The sequence below is a fragment of the Lissotriton helveticus genome, chromosome 2_1 (genome assembly GCF_964261635.1).
Source record: "Lissotriton helveticus chromosome 2_1, aLisHel1.1, whole genome shotgun sequence".
NCBI classification, from domain to species: Eukaryota; Metazoa; Chordata; class Amphibia; order Caudata; family Salamandridae; genus Lissotriton; species Lissotriton helveticus.
Window position 1 is genome coordinate 1,766,172,558 of NC_136059.1, and position 12,886 is coordinate 1,766,185,443.

The window sequence follows — 12,886 nt, forward strand, 5'->3', positions numbered from 1 at the left end:
TGAGGAGATAAGATTTTTAATGCAACTAAAGCTAATTTTACGTCGAAATGGTTTCTAACTTTGCACGGACATGCAGATTTTTTGAAAAAAACCCGATATAGCACTCAGGTGATAAGGTATTAAAATCGGGTTTCTGTGAATATTTATCATTTGGGCATCATCAAGTATCTTGTTTTTTTTAATCCTATTTAAATCTTTGTTTTCAGCATTCTTTATATGTACAAAAACTGTGCTTCATTTTTGCTTTACTAAATGGTGCATGCATACAGTTCATTTACAGGTATTTACATGTTGTTGTGTGTTGGCAAATAACAACATCTTATGGCCTTTTTATGCGCATTCCCTGTACTCCAGCAAGATTGTCACATATTTCAATTTAAACATTCCCCTCACTTTGCAGTCAAAGAAAGAAAAGTAAACACCAATCCCATGTTAAAAGAAGTCGCAGCAATTTAACAAGATGTAGCCCTGACAGTAGAACTTTGTCTTTGAAGCATGGCAAATGTGACAAGATAAACACAGAATGTAAAGGCATCTTTATTTATTGCTTGAACTTTCCTTATCCAACACAAATCGGCTCAGGACCATGACCCACAGTTTGGGAAACACTATATTATATTATAAATGATATATGGTCCTAGCTGAATAAAAGCACATCAAACGGGAGAAATATAGTGCACACAAGATGGCAGTGCTCCAATTTGCTCATGTTGTGTGAGGAGTTGAACAAGAGAATAAAGGAAAATGGCAATACATTGACAATTGATATCTAAGTAATTCCCTTGGTCACCAATATATTTCCTTTGTCACATTCAGGGGGTGAGTTAGTGTTGCAGCTGCTTTTGTCAGCAAGGCACACAGCGGTGAATTGTCCAGAATGTTTTGATGTCAAAATACTTAAAATATTCTATGAGTGAGAACAATAATATGTTTGTGAGAGTATATGGGGCTGGTTTGTGCAGTTTGTGGATGATAGAGCAAGATCTAACCAGGAAATACGAGAATTAAGAAACTGGGTCTGATGTACATTGACTTGTGTTTTCACCATAAGCATCTAAGCGGGTCTGCATCGCTGGGAAGTATCATATGTAGGCCTGATATCAAGGGTGATCAGAGTGAGCATGGTGCTTATCTGTTGCAAATCTGCATAGCCTTAGAGGAAATGTGGTTTCTGATGTTGGTGTTGAATGAGGGAGGATGTTGAAAGTGAAATATTAAATTCTTAAGGATTGTACCAGGAGTTTTGCTTTAACATGCCGATGAAAGGTTTGTAATTGTCATTATGATATACTAGCAGCCCCCCCCGGCGTTGCCCGGGGCAGAAGGGGGCTGGGGGCAGCATTTTAAGGCTCTGTGCACTCCCGCCCGCCCTGACATTGCCCAGACCGCATCCCTCCCGCCTCGCCGCCGCCCCCCGCCGCCCGCCCCGACATTGCCCAGCCCGCCTCCCGCTTCCAGCCCCGACATTGCGCAGCCCGCCTCGCGCCTCGATCCTCCCGCCCGCCTCCCGCCGCCCACCTCCAGCCAGGCCTCGCCGCTCTTTGCCTTACCTGAGCCGCCGCCCACTCCGGACTCCACCGCCACTCCTCGCCGCACGTCACCGCTCCTCCCCGCATATTGTCATTACGTCTAGGTCGCGGTCAGCGCTACGTCGCGGCCGGCGCTTGTTTTAGGGGACTACTTTGTTTACAAAATTACATTTTTTAATTTACGTTTTTTTTAAATTTAATTTCGCCTATGTCCATCTACACACCCTGAGGATTCCAACAATGTATTGGGTGTGTGGATTGGCGCTGTGGTTCCCGAGTTTACCTGGCCAAAAGGTGCAAGTTCTCTCTTTATAATAGTAGTATAGATGAGAAAGTTTGTGTCGCACTCTTACGTGGGAAAGTTTTCTCATGGCACAGAGACGTTTGTGACAAGACAAACTAGGAAAAGAGTCAAAATTATCAATAAAGGAACAGCTAAATATCACGGGGTAATCTAGCTCTGTGAGAAGTAGAGGGAAGCAGTTCCACAACTTGCTGCACCCACTGAGGAAGAGCGATGTGGTGTAGGGATTGCCGAGTAGAGTTTAAGTTGAAGACCATACTTTTGAAGCATTGCTACATAAAGGACTGCTGGCAAGAATGAATTATTGGTCATTCAAAGCAGATGTTTGCGTGCTTGAATCATAGGGCCATGCCAGTGATGGTAACAAAGAAATTACACAGCAATCTTTTGGATAAGAAGTCATTTAATTATAAGAAAATTGGAGCTTTTTCAGTTACAAGCTATTGGCAACATCTAGATGTGAGGGGAACACTGTGATGATCATTTGCACCTTTTGTGGGAAATGTAAGAATTTTCTTCTATGCAGATAGGCAATAGATGCAAGAGCTTACTACTTATGAAATGTGATCCTTAATGGATAACCCATCGTCCATTGACATTCCCAAGTTTTTTAATTTCAGACTAGGAGATGGAGAATGGCCCAAATCATCCGGTTAAATCTTCTTTTGGCCAGGTAGGAGGAAGTATGAACCTGAAAGTAAGAAGAAGGATACATCTAAAATGCTTTGAGGAAAAAGGGCCACAAGTAGAGCGTGATCATAAGGATAATACCAATTGTAATAACGGTTCTCAGTATAGAATAGAGCCATGGGTAAACACTGCTTTAGACTGTTATCTAGTATTGCAGTGTAATGTAGGTGAGAGATATAAAGCAATAAGAAAGTAGTTTGAGTTACCCAAAGATAAAACCTCAAGATGATCAGAATTAATCCGAAAATGGTGCGTTGTCGAAAGGATGTTAGCTCACTTGTGTGATGCTATTAAGTTGTAAGAAGTGCTTCCTGGAACTTTGAATAACACAGCTCCAAAAGGGCTTTATTGCTTTACCCAGTACAAGGTTTTTCTGAAACCCAAGGAAAAGGGAAAGTTATAGCCGATGCTAGAAACTAATGGGTCTATTTATCCGTGTTGCTAGCAGTGGACTTCTGCTGAGAAGATAGGCAAGAGGCTCCTCAGCTGAAGTTTAGAGTACTGGGATTGGGAAAGTGCCTAAATTCATAATTATTATAAACCATCATTGTTCCAGTACTAGATAGCAAAGCCGTTCAGCCTTGAGGAGAAATGACCTAGTGATTACCACCAAAAAGGAACAAGGCTAAGACTCATAATATACTTGGCTGAGTGGCTTCTGGAATCCTTGTGAAGGAAGATTGTTGAGGACTCACTGAATCTTGTTGGGAATTCGGAAGGATACTATTTGAAGGTTTTGTGTAATGTGGAGGGTGAATGATGACAGAGGGTTGAGATATCATGTAGAATGAATCTCTGCTAGACAAGTCGTCCGTTGAATAGTGGCACATGGTCAACTGCCCTAATATACCTGACTTTAGATGAGTGCTTGAACTTTGAAGGGATCCAAGTGAGGAGTGTCTGAGTAGAAAGAAGGAAGTCTAAGCACTAGAAAGGACTTGTTAGTACCATAGCAACGCATATTATCTGTCTATTATTGCATGATGAAATCCAGTGTCATCAGACTCACAGGTTCTTTGCAGCTGTCCCATCTTTGCTGAGGATGAATTTCCAGAGCTCTTAGGGTGGGTGTAATAGAATGAGATCAATTCAGGCCCAGATAACAATCCCTGAAAAAGGACAGTTTTCACACCTTGTTACTAAGCTGACCGCATTGTTTGAAACTCAACTAAAGTGACATTAATTAGCTGGTAGATATGAAACACATGCACCGTAGGAGAAGCAGCAAAATGCAGTGAAGCAGAGGCTCTGAACCTTGTGTAGCAAAGAGTGAGTGAGGGAGTGAGGAGTGAGTGAGTAAGGGAGTGAGTCAGACTGCCTTATGGTGGCACTCATCTCTGCTAAACTTGGATTAAAGTGGATTGGGTACAATGCATTGTGCAAAAAGAGTGTCTTTTCTTGCCTTTCAGAATTTCACATCATATTTTAAATTAAAAGAGTCCTATATGGGACCCTTAAACAGTAAGGGCCAGATTTGCTATGGGCTTGCATTGCCCTTGCGTCAGGACATCGCCAGCCCTTAACTGAGATTTACTAAGCCACGTAAAGCCACTTTGCTTGGCTCTGCGTGGTTTAACTAGTCCAAGGTAACGCAAGGCAGCATATTTCGCTGCTCTGCATTACCTTCGGGCAGGGAGGCATTCCATGGGTGGAGTGTGGGAGTTCTCACGCATGCACCCATGGATTTTGCAACCTGGGAATGCATCAAAATGCTACCCCTCCCAAGTGAAAATAACGGTGTGAGACTGAAGTTAGGGAGTGCATTTATTTAGGAAATGAGATAGTTATGAGAGCTTTCTGGTAGGCCTTAAGCTGTTGTTGGGTGAATTTAACTAGGATTTCATAAGACATGCTGAATATTTTCATGTTAAGAGGACTTTAAAAAGTGAAACAGAAATGTATGATTTTAATATAATGTGGGGGCAAAGAGTACACATTCTGTTTTCTGACAAAGGTATGGATGTAATTGATTCAGTGTGAATTTGTGGTTTGACCCCTATAAAATCTATTGTGGTTAGCATAGCCTGTGACGAAAAAGACAAAACTGTTACCTTAGTGTCCTTGGATGACACTCAAAAATGGGAGATGGTGTGGTGGCGTGTAGTTTACCATTTATTGACAGGCTTCTCTTTATTGTACTTACCTACCACAAGATGTAGCTTCTTTCTTTGAAACATTTGGAGAGGTTGCTAAACAGGAGTTCAGATTGGATGGTTTATTTTCTGCTCCACTACATGATGTAAGTGAAGAGCGACCTCGATTCAGCTATGTTGATTTTGTTAACGTACATTTGGTTGTTTGTAAAGATTTGATGACAGTTGCTTTTGATACTTAATGCTTGAGTTGCAAATACTCTTGCCTCGTTCATATTCCTCTATTTATATTACAAGTCCTTGATTTTGCTTTTATGTATTTTTTTTGCATAAATGTGGGGGGGTGGTCATCTGGCTAATATCACTTTAGTTTAATTTTATTTAGGTGTTGCTTATCTTTTAAGGAAACATAATGCTGCAAGCTGTTGCTGAACAAGTGTGGAGAGCTTGAGTGCTGCCTTTGTGGTTCTTTTCTGCTAAAATTCTCACAATCAACATCTTTGTCTTGTCCAACTATTCCATTCTGCTCATTTCAGTCAACAGACCTTCAGGTCTTCCACTGAAATTTGGCAGCAGATTTGCGGAATTTATTATGCCTTAAGTGATGCAAACCCCCAAGCTCTCGGGACTTTAATTTTCAGGATGAAGTTTGTGACCATTGAAGATTTTCTGACTGCTTGATTATTGCACCACTCAAGGTCAGACCAGCAGGATCTTATGCCCTACATGGTCTGTAAGTCATACTGTTAGCCTCTGTTTCATTTTTGATAACCTACAGGTGAACTAAGTCATTCCCCATCCTTGGTCTACCAATCTGGTACTTCTCTTTTTTTCCACTATGGACACTCAATCACCTATTCCAACATTCTTGAAACGAATTTTAGTAGAGCGTGTCTTAAAGTTACCTCCAGTGATGTTTGGTCCAGAATATTAACAAAACACCTAAAACTCTTCTCCCCTAAGCAAAAAGCCCTCCTTAAAAGAAAGCATTGATATGCTCTTATTCCAATTCCGTCTGGTTTGTGACCGAGATTGCTACTTCCAAGAACAGTATACCTTTGGTGAACAGACTACAGTAATGACACTAAAACTCAGTATAAGAAATCAACCAAGATGTACAAAACTCTCTTCATGGCTACATGTACAAATATTTATCAAGACCTTGTCTCCTCGGTTCCCAATAACTTTAAGAAGAATTCGATATTGTCAATGTTCTGTCCACCCCTGACTTTGCTCTGCCTCAGCTTCTCTCCTGTAAGATTTCTGTAATAAGGCAGCTGATTCAAATCCTTCTACCAGTCAAATTTTTCTTGAACACCTTCTCCAAAACTGAGACTCACCAAAAAGTGTTTTCCTTGTATTACTTTGCTCCTCACTCTTATGTAAACTGACTGGCTCGTCTAAGAATTTCATGGCCAACAAATTAGACTCTAATTAAGCGTGGTTCCTCTTTTGATCCCTGCTCTAAAACGACCATTACCCTAGACACTGAAGAACATGCTCCTGCTGTAACTTCTCCCTACAACTATTCACTGACAATCATTACCATCCTTAATGAATTGAAACACATCACAGGTGTCTCATTACTGAAAATATTAAAGGCGGCTTATGTTTTGCTTTAATCAATCAATCATTTGTAAAGCGCACTACATACCCACGAGGGTCTCAAGGCGCAGGGGGGGTGCTACTGATCAAACAGCCAGGTCTTGAGTATCCTCCTGAAGGTCAGCAAATCTTGGGTCTGTCATAGGCTCAGTGGGAGGGTGTTCCATGTCTTGGCAGCGAGGTGGGAGAAGGATCTCCTGCCGGTGGTTGTTCTTCGGATGCGCGGGGCGGTGGCGAGTGAGAGGTTGGTGGAGCATAGCTGGAGGTTGGGGATGTAGAAGGAGAGCCATCTGTTGAGGTAGGCTGGGCCGGTCTTGTGGAGTGCTTTGTGTGCGAGGATGAGGATCTTGAATGATATCCTCTTGTTGACGGGGAGCCAGTGCAGGTATCTCAAGTGGGGGGTGATGTGGCCGTGTCGTGGTACGTTGAGGATCAGTCGTGCCGAGGTGTTTTGGATGCGTTGTAGTTGTTTGATGAGCTTGATCAGTGCTCCCGTGTAGAGGGCGTTTCAGTAGTCGAGTCTCCTGCTGATGAGGGCCTGGGTGACTGTCTTTCTTGTTTCTGTCGGGATCCATCTGTAGATCTTGCGGAGCATGCTGAGGGTGTTAAAGCAGGAGGAGGAGACGGCGTTGACTTGCTTGGTCATTGAGAGCGTTGAGTCGAGGATGATTCCCAGGTTGAGTGCATGGTCGGTGGGTGTCGGGGCTGCCCCCGGAGCCGTCGGCCACCAGGAGTCGTCCCAGACTGAAGGGTTGGAGCCAAAGATAAGGACCTCCATCTTGTCCAAGTTCAGCTTCAGACGGCTGATCTTCATCCAGTCCCCGACTGCCTTCATTCCTTTGTGGAGGTTGGCTTTGGCGGTGGTGGGGTCCTTGGTGAGGGAGAGGATCAGTTGAGTGTCGTCGGCGTAGGAGATTATGTTGAGGTCGTGCTGTCGTGCGACGTGTGCGAGCAGGGCCATGTAAATGTTGAACAGTGTCGGGCTGAGGGAAGATCCCTGGGCTACGCCGCAGATGATCTCAGAGGCTTTGGAACGGAATGGGAGAGGCGGACGTTCTGGGTTCTGCCGGAGAGGAAGGAGGTGGTCCATTCCAGAGCCTTGTCTCGGATCTCTGCGGCATGGAGGCGTGCGTGTAGAATGCGGTGGCAGATGGTGTCGAAGGATGCGGAGAGGTCTAGTAGGATGAGTGCTGCGGTCTCACCGTTGTCCAGCAGGTTCCTGATGTCGTCAGTGGCGGCGATGAGGGCAGTCTCGGTGCTGTGGTTGCTGTGGAACGCTGACTGGGAAGGGTCCAGGATTCTGTTTTCATTGAGGTATCGGGTTAGCTGTTTGGTGACGATTTTTTCGATGACCTTGGCCGGGATGGGGAGCAGAGAGATGGGCCGGAAGTTCTTGAGGTCTTTTGGGTCTGCCTTAGGATTTTTGAGTAGGGCATTTCTCTTGGTGTGTTTCCAGCTCTCTGGGAAGGTTGCGGTCTCGAGGGAAAGATTGATGACGTTGTGCAGATGGGGTGCGATGGAGCTGCTTGCTTTGTTGAAGACGTGGTGCGGGTATGGGTCTGACGGAGAGCCCGAGTGGATTGTGCTCATGGTCTTGATGGTGTATTCGAAGCTCACTCTGGCCCAGGCTGGCAGGGGGTCGTGGTTGATGGTGTGCGGAGGGTTTGTTGTGTACTTGTCTGTTGGGGTTGTCTGGGTGTTGAAGCTTTCGTGTATGTCTTGCAGTTGAAGAAGGTGGCGAGGGAGTCGCACAGGGCTTGCAATGGCGGGATGTCGTTGGTGTTGGAGCTGGGGTTGGAGAGTTCCTTCACGATGTTGAAGAGCTCCTTGCTATTGTGTGTGTTGTTGTTGAGGCGGTCTTTGAAGGAGGTCCTCTTGGCCGCCCTGATGAGGTGGTGGTCGTTGCGGATGGCATCCTTGTGTGCTGCATGACTGTCCGGAGTTTGTTCACTGTGCCATTCCTTCTCTAGTTTCCGGCAGGCTTGCATGGAGGCAAAGAGTTCTGGGGTGAACCAGCTGGCCCTCTTGCTGGTGTCTCTGTGGGGGGGTTTCTTCAGCTGGGTGAGGATGTTGGCGCAGTCCTTGATCCAGCGTCTGAGCCTGTGGGCAGCGTCATCGGTGTTGGAGGGTTCGGTGGGTGGGCTGAGAGCGAGGTTTGCATGTAGTTGGTCTTTGGTGATTTTGCTCCAGCAGCGGCGGGGAATCTGTTGGGTGCGGTGGTGTGTGGTGGGTTTCTGGAAGGCGAAGTGGATGCAGAGGTGGTCGGTCCAGAGGAGTTCGGTGGTGTGGCTGATGGAGACGTGCGGGCTTAAGGAGAAGACGGTGTCGAGTGTGTGGCCGGCAGAGTGGGTGGGCGTTGTGATGAGTTACTTCAGTCCGAGGTTGGCAAGGTTATTGATCAGGGTTGTGGAGTTGTTGTCGCTGTTGTCCTCAAGCTGAAAGCTTAGGTCTCCGAGGAGGATGTAGTCGGTGGGGGTCAGGGTGTGCGTGCTGATGTAGTCGGCGATGGAGTCGCAGAACTGGGGATGGGGTCCGGGGGGTTGGTAGACGAGGGTGCTCTGAAGATGGAGTTAGGGTTTGTGTAGATCTGGAAGTGCATGTGCCCAGCGCTGCTGAGCACGTCGTCGGTGCTAGTCGAGACCCTGATGCTGTTCTTGTGGATGATGGCGATTCCTCCTCCGACTCCGTTGGTGCGGTCTCTGCGGGTGATCTTGTAGCCTTCTGAGATGGCTACAGTGATGTCCGGTACGGAGGAGTCGTTCAACCATGTCTCTGTCAGGAAGGCGACATCCGCGGATGTTGTTTTGAGTAGGTCCCAGAGCTTGACGGCCTGTTTGCGTGTGCAGCGGGTGTTCAGTAGTATGCATCGGAGGTGGTTGAGGTCTTTCTTGGCGGGTGGTTTGTTGGCTCAGAGGCTGGTGTAACTGCAGTTTCGGCAGGTGAAGGGACCGTGTGTGCGTTTCAGGCGGCCTTGAAGCAGGTGTGGGTCCGTCCGGAGTTGAGAGCGTGAAGAGTGCTGGCGTCATAGTGGTGGCGGTCGTCATGGTGGGTGCAGGGGTCAGGGGTTCTGGCGCTGGCACTGGGCGCGGTCCAGGTGCGGACGGGCGCAGATTGGCTTGCCTTAGGCATGCCTTCAGTGCACTAGCAATAGCAAACAACAAGGGGTTGGCTCTATTCAGTAAGGCTGAGCCTACAATGTAATAAACACAACAAAGATGCCAATACTGAAGCAAACAATTATTCACTATCTTTCAATGTGCTTCCTTAACCTGAAACCAGATTCAAGCAAGGGAAATTTGCTCTTCAATAGCTTTTTATTATAAAGTTGCTTTTGTGCATTTAACAAAATCAATACATAGTACAATAGCACTCGTTTTTAAATACAAATAAATAATGGAATTACTACACATACATTCAAACGATCATTCAAGAAACCACACATATCACAGACGACCAAAAACGATTCATGCATTTAAACCACAGAAAAAGAAAATTAATAAATAGTAACAAGAAAAAGAAGGAAGAAACAATACTTAAAGAGCAGAAGAGCCAAAGCCTACAAAAGATTTCAACAAAGGTAAAAAATCAATCAGAACTCTACATTCCTATGTGTCAAAGTATTTGCTTTATCATTCATTAACACTTGTATTATCCGGTAATGTACATGAGACTGGATCCCAGGTTGGATTATTTGAAACACCTGGATATCCAAGTAGACTAAGGTGGCTGGGCCTACGCGTTTCGAATCCCTTCTGAAGTTGCAAGAGGGATTCTCATCAGGGCCAGTGAATAGAATCTGAAAAAAATTTTGGGGAGAAAGAGGGAGGAAGTCAGTAGGTGAACTAGTAGTAGTTAGTTGAGCAATACACATGAACACACCAGGGCACACTACTAAGCAATGCAACACCGGTCATCAACCCAGCTTACCGGGTTCAAGGTGGGAGCGGTCGCTTTACAATGAAAGACGGAGTGGACCCTTGAGTGTCCTAACCTGATAGGTACAAGAACGATAACAGAGTTATGAATAAGCCTCTGATTCTCAAGTTCTAATGGTTGAGGGATTAGGAATTAACTGAGGTTCTTACCAACCTTAAAGAGTTCTGTTGACGTGCATCTTGGCTGTTGGGTAGATGGGGCTGAGTTACTGGGCTGTTGACTTGCCGCTATACGTGGTGCCTTGGAAACAGGAATGCACATGTATTAAATTCATTCCGCTGGAGGAGTCTTATTTAATTCTCTCTAAGCCGTTTGGGGTCAACCTTGACTACAATGGAGATGAATTGCAAGCCTGCCACCACTCGACCGCGTTTTCGTGATTAAATGCTACCCAGAATGTAATTTTTTGAGGACTGCGTGAAGCCTAAACTAAAAAGGCTTAAGGTTGTAATAACCAAAATGTCTAAGACTATACTTAGAACACATGCAAGACGGCCGAGGTTAACAACAACATAGGCTGGGTCTTACCGGTTATAGTCGTTAAGTGGCGTCTGCCATCTCTTTTCTTTGATTTAGAATATCTCACCGGAGTAAGCTGGGGGTGTAAAAAGTAAAGATATAAATATCAGGAGATACTTATCTATAGTTTCAAGTTTTAGGTATGGGCACGGGCAAAGCAGTACCGTGGAAAGACGGGCTGTGGCGTCTATCGCGTCTAATTCATAGAGGTTCCAGGTCTCGCAGCGGTCTTCGGTTAATTTAATACCCTTGGGGGTTGAAAACAGAAAGGACCTGCATTACAAGGTCTGGAGTTCTAAAGGACCGCTAAGGGGTAAAAAACTTGGGGGCAAACTTACTTTGGCAAGCGGCAGTCGCGTTCAACGGCGGCGTTCCTTGGGGCGCTGATTACTCGCGCATGCGCGTCTCACTATCGGGATTCAGCGTGGCGCTAATCCTTCGCGCATGCGCTGTTACCTTTAAAGGGTGCAGCGGGATGGGAACACTCTCTCATAGGGCGTGCCTCGTGGCTGATGGAGTCACGTGGGCGGCCATCCCCTTTATTCATGTGGAAGTTAAGAGCTGAGACTCGGCAGCTCAATATAACATAGTCCAAAATAGGACACATTTCTTCCAGACACAGGCTTATACACAGGTGTGAACTAAGGGTAGACAAGGGGCCTATTTTGGTGGAGTGGGTGGTTAGATGTAAAGCATGTCAGCTAAAAAAAATTAAAAAATAAGAAAATAAGAAAATAAGCTGGCCTGCAGGTACATTATTCAGTGTATGGCATATGGGAGCAGTGAAGGTTCACAGATTATAGATTTCACTCAATTCATTGAGGCCTGATAGGGCTGTGTTGAATTTTACTATTAAATAAGCCTCTCGCTGTGCCAGTTTTAAGTTCTGGTCACCGCCTCTGGGGTCTTTCTCTACTTTGGAGATTATGGTCCATTTCAGGTCACTGATCTTGTGATTGGCCTTGCTCCAGTGAGTGACCAACGGGGCATTCTCCACTTTATTTTTTAATCTAGACTTGTGCTGCGAAATGCGTTGGCGCACTTCTTGGTTGGTTTTACCAATATAGAGGCTGTCACAAGGACAGATTACCCCATAAACTACAAATCTGGATTTACAATTGCTAAATGCATTGTGCTTCCAAGAGATTCCCTTATGTTGGAATAGGGACCCCTCCACTGTGGTTTCACAGCACAGACAAGTGCCACATTTGTGGTGTCCAGTGACTGGCGGCATCCCTAAGAGCTGGCGCAAAGTTGGTGGTGATTCAGAAGGCATGGCAGCTCAGACTATATGGTTCGCTATGCTGTTTTCCTTTTTAAAGGCGAACAGAGGTAATTCCTTTAGCGAAGGATCTAGGTTTTTTATAAGATGCCAATTATGTCCAATTATGCGTTTCAACTGATTTGCATTAGGGCAGAATGTGGTAACACAGACCTGGTGATTCAAAGCCGGTTTTGATCTCCGCTCTAAGAGGGTTTCCCTCGGTGTCCATCGTGCTCTTTTCTTGCAATTTTTTACTAGCTTTTTTGGGTACCCTCTATCACACAATTTTGACACAAGGTTTTCAGCATGGTATTCGAAATCATCAGTGTAAGTACAGTTTCTGCGGACACGCAGAAACTGACCATATGGAAGGTTTTCTTTAAGACTCTTGGGATGGTTGCTGTCAAATAGGAGTGCCTTATTGCGATCAGTTTGTTTGATGAATAAAGTGGTTGCCAGTGAACCTGATCTGGGGAAGACCTCTACGTCTAGGAATGGAATCTTGGTGGTAGATTGGGCAAGACTGAATTGAATGTCTGGGACTCTCGAATTTAGCCATTGGTGGAACTGGGACAGTTTTTCACTGCCACCAGTCCACACCATAAAAACATCGTCAATAAAACGAAGCCAAACCCGAATATGCTCACTGAATGGATTGTTGTTATGTACATGGGTGTTTTCGTACATAGACATGAAAAGTACCGCTAGCTCCGGGGCAAAGGGACAACCCATCGCCACCCCTTTCGTTTGATAGTAAAAGTCTTTCTTAAAGCAAAAATAATTTTTGCGTAAAGCAAACGATGCTAAGGAGACTAGAAAGTGGGTGGGTACTCTCATGGGCCTTTGTCTTGATTCAAGAAAAAATGTAAGGACGGCTATCGCTTCGTCCTGTGGGATCTGGGTGTAAAGCGATGTTACATCAAGTGTCACCAGTATATCCGTCCCT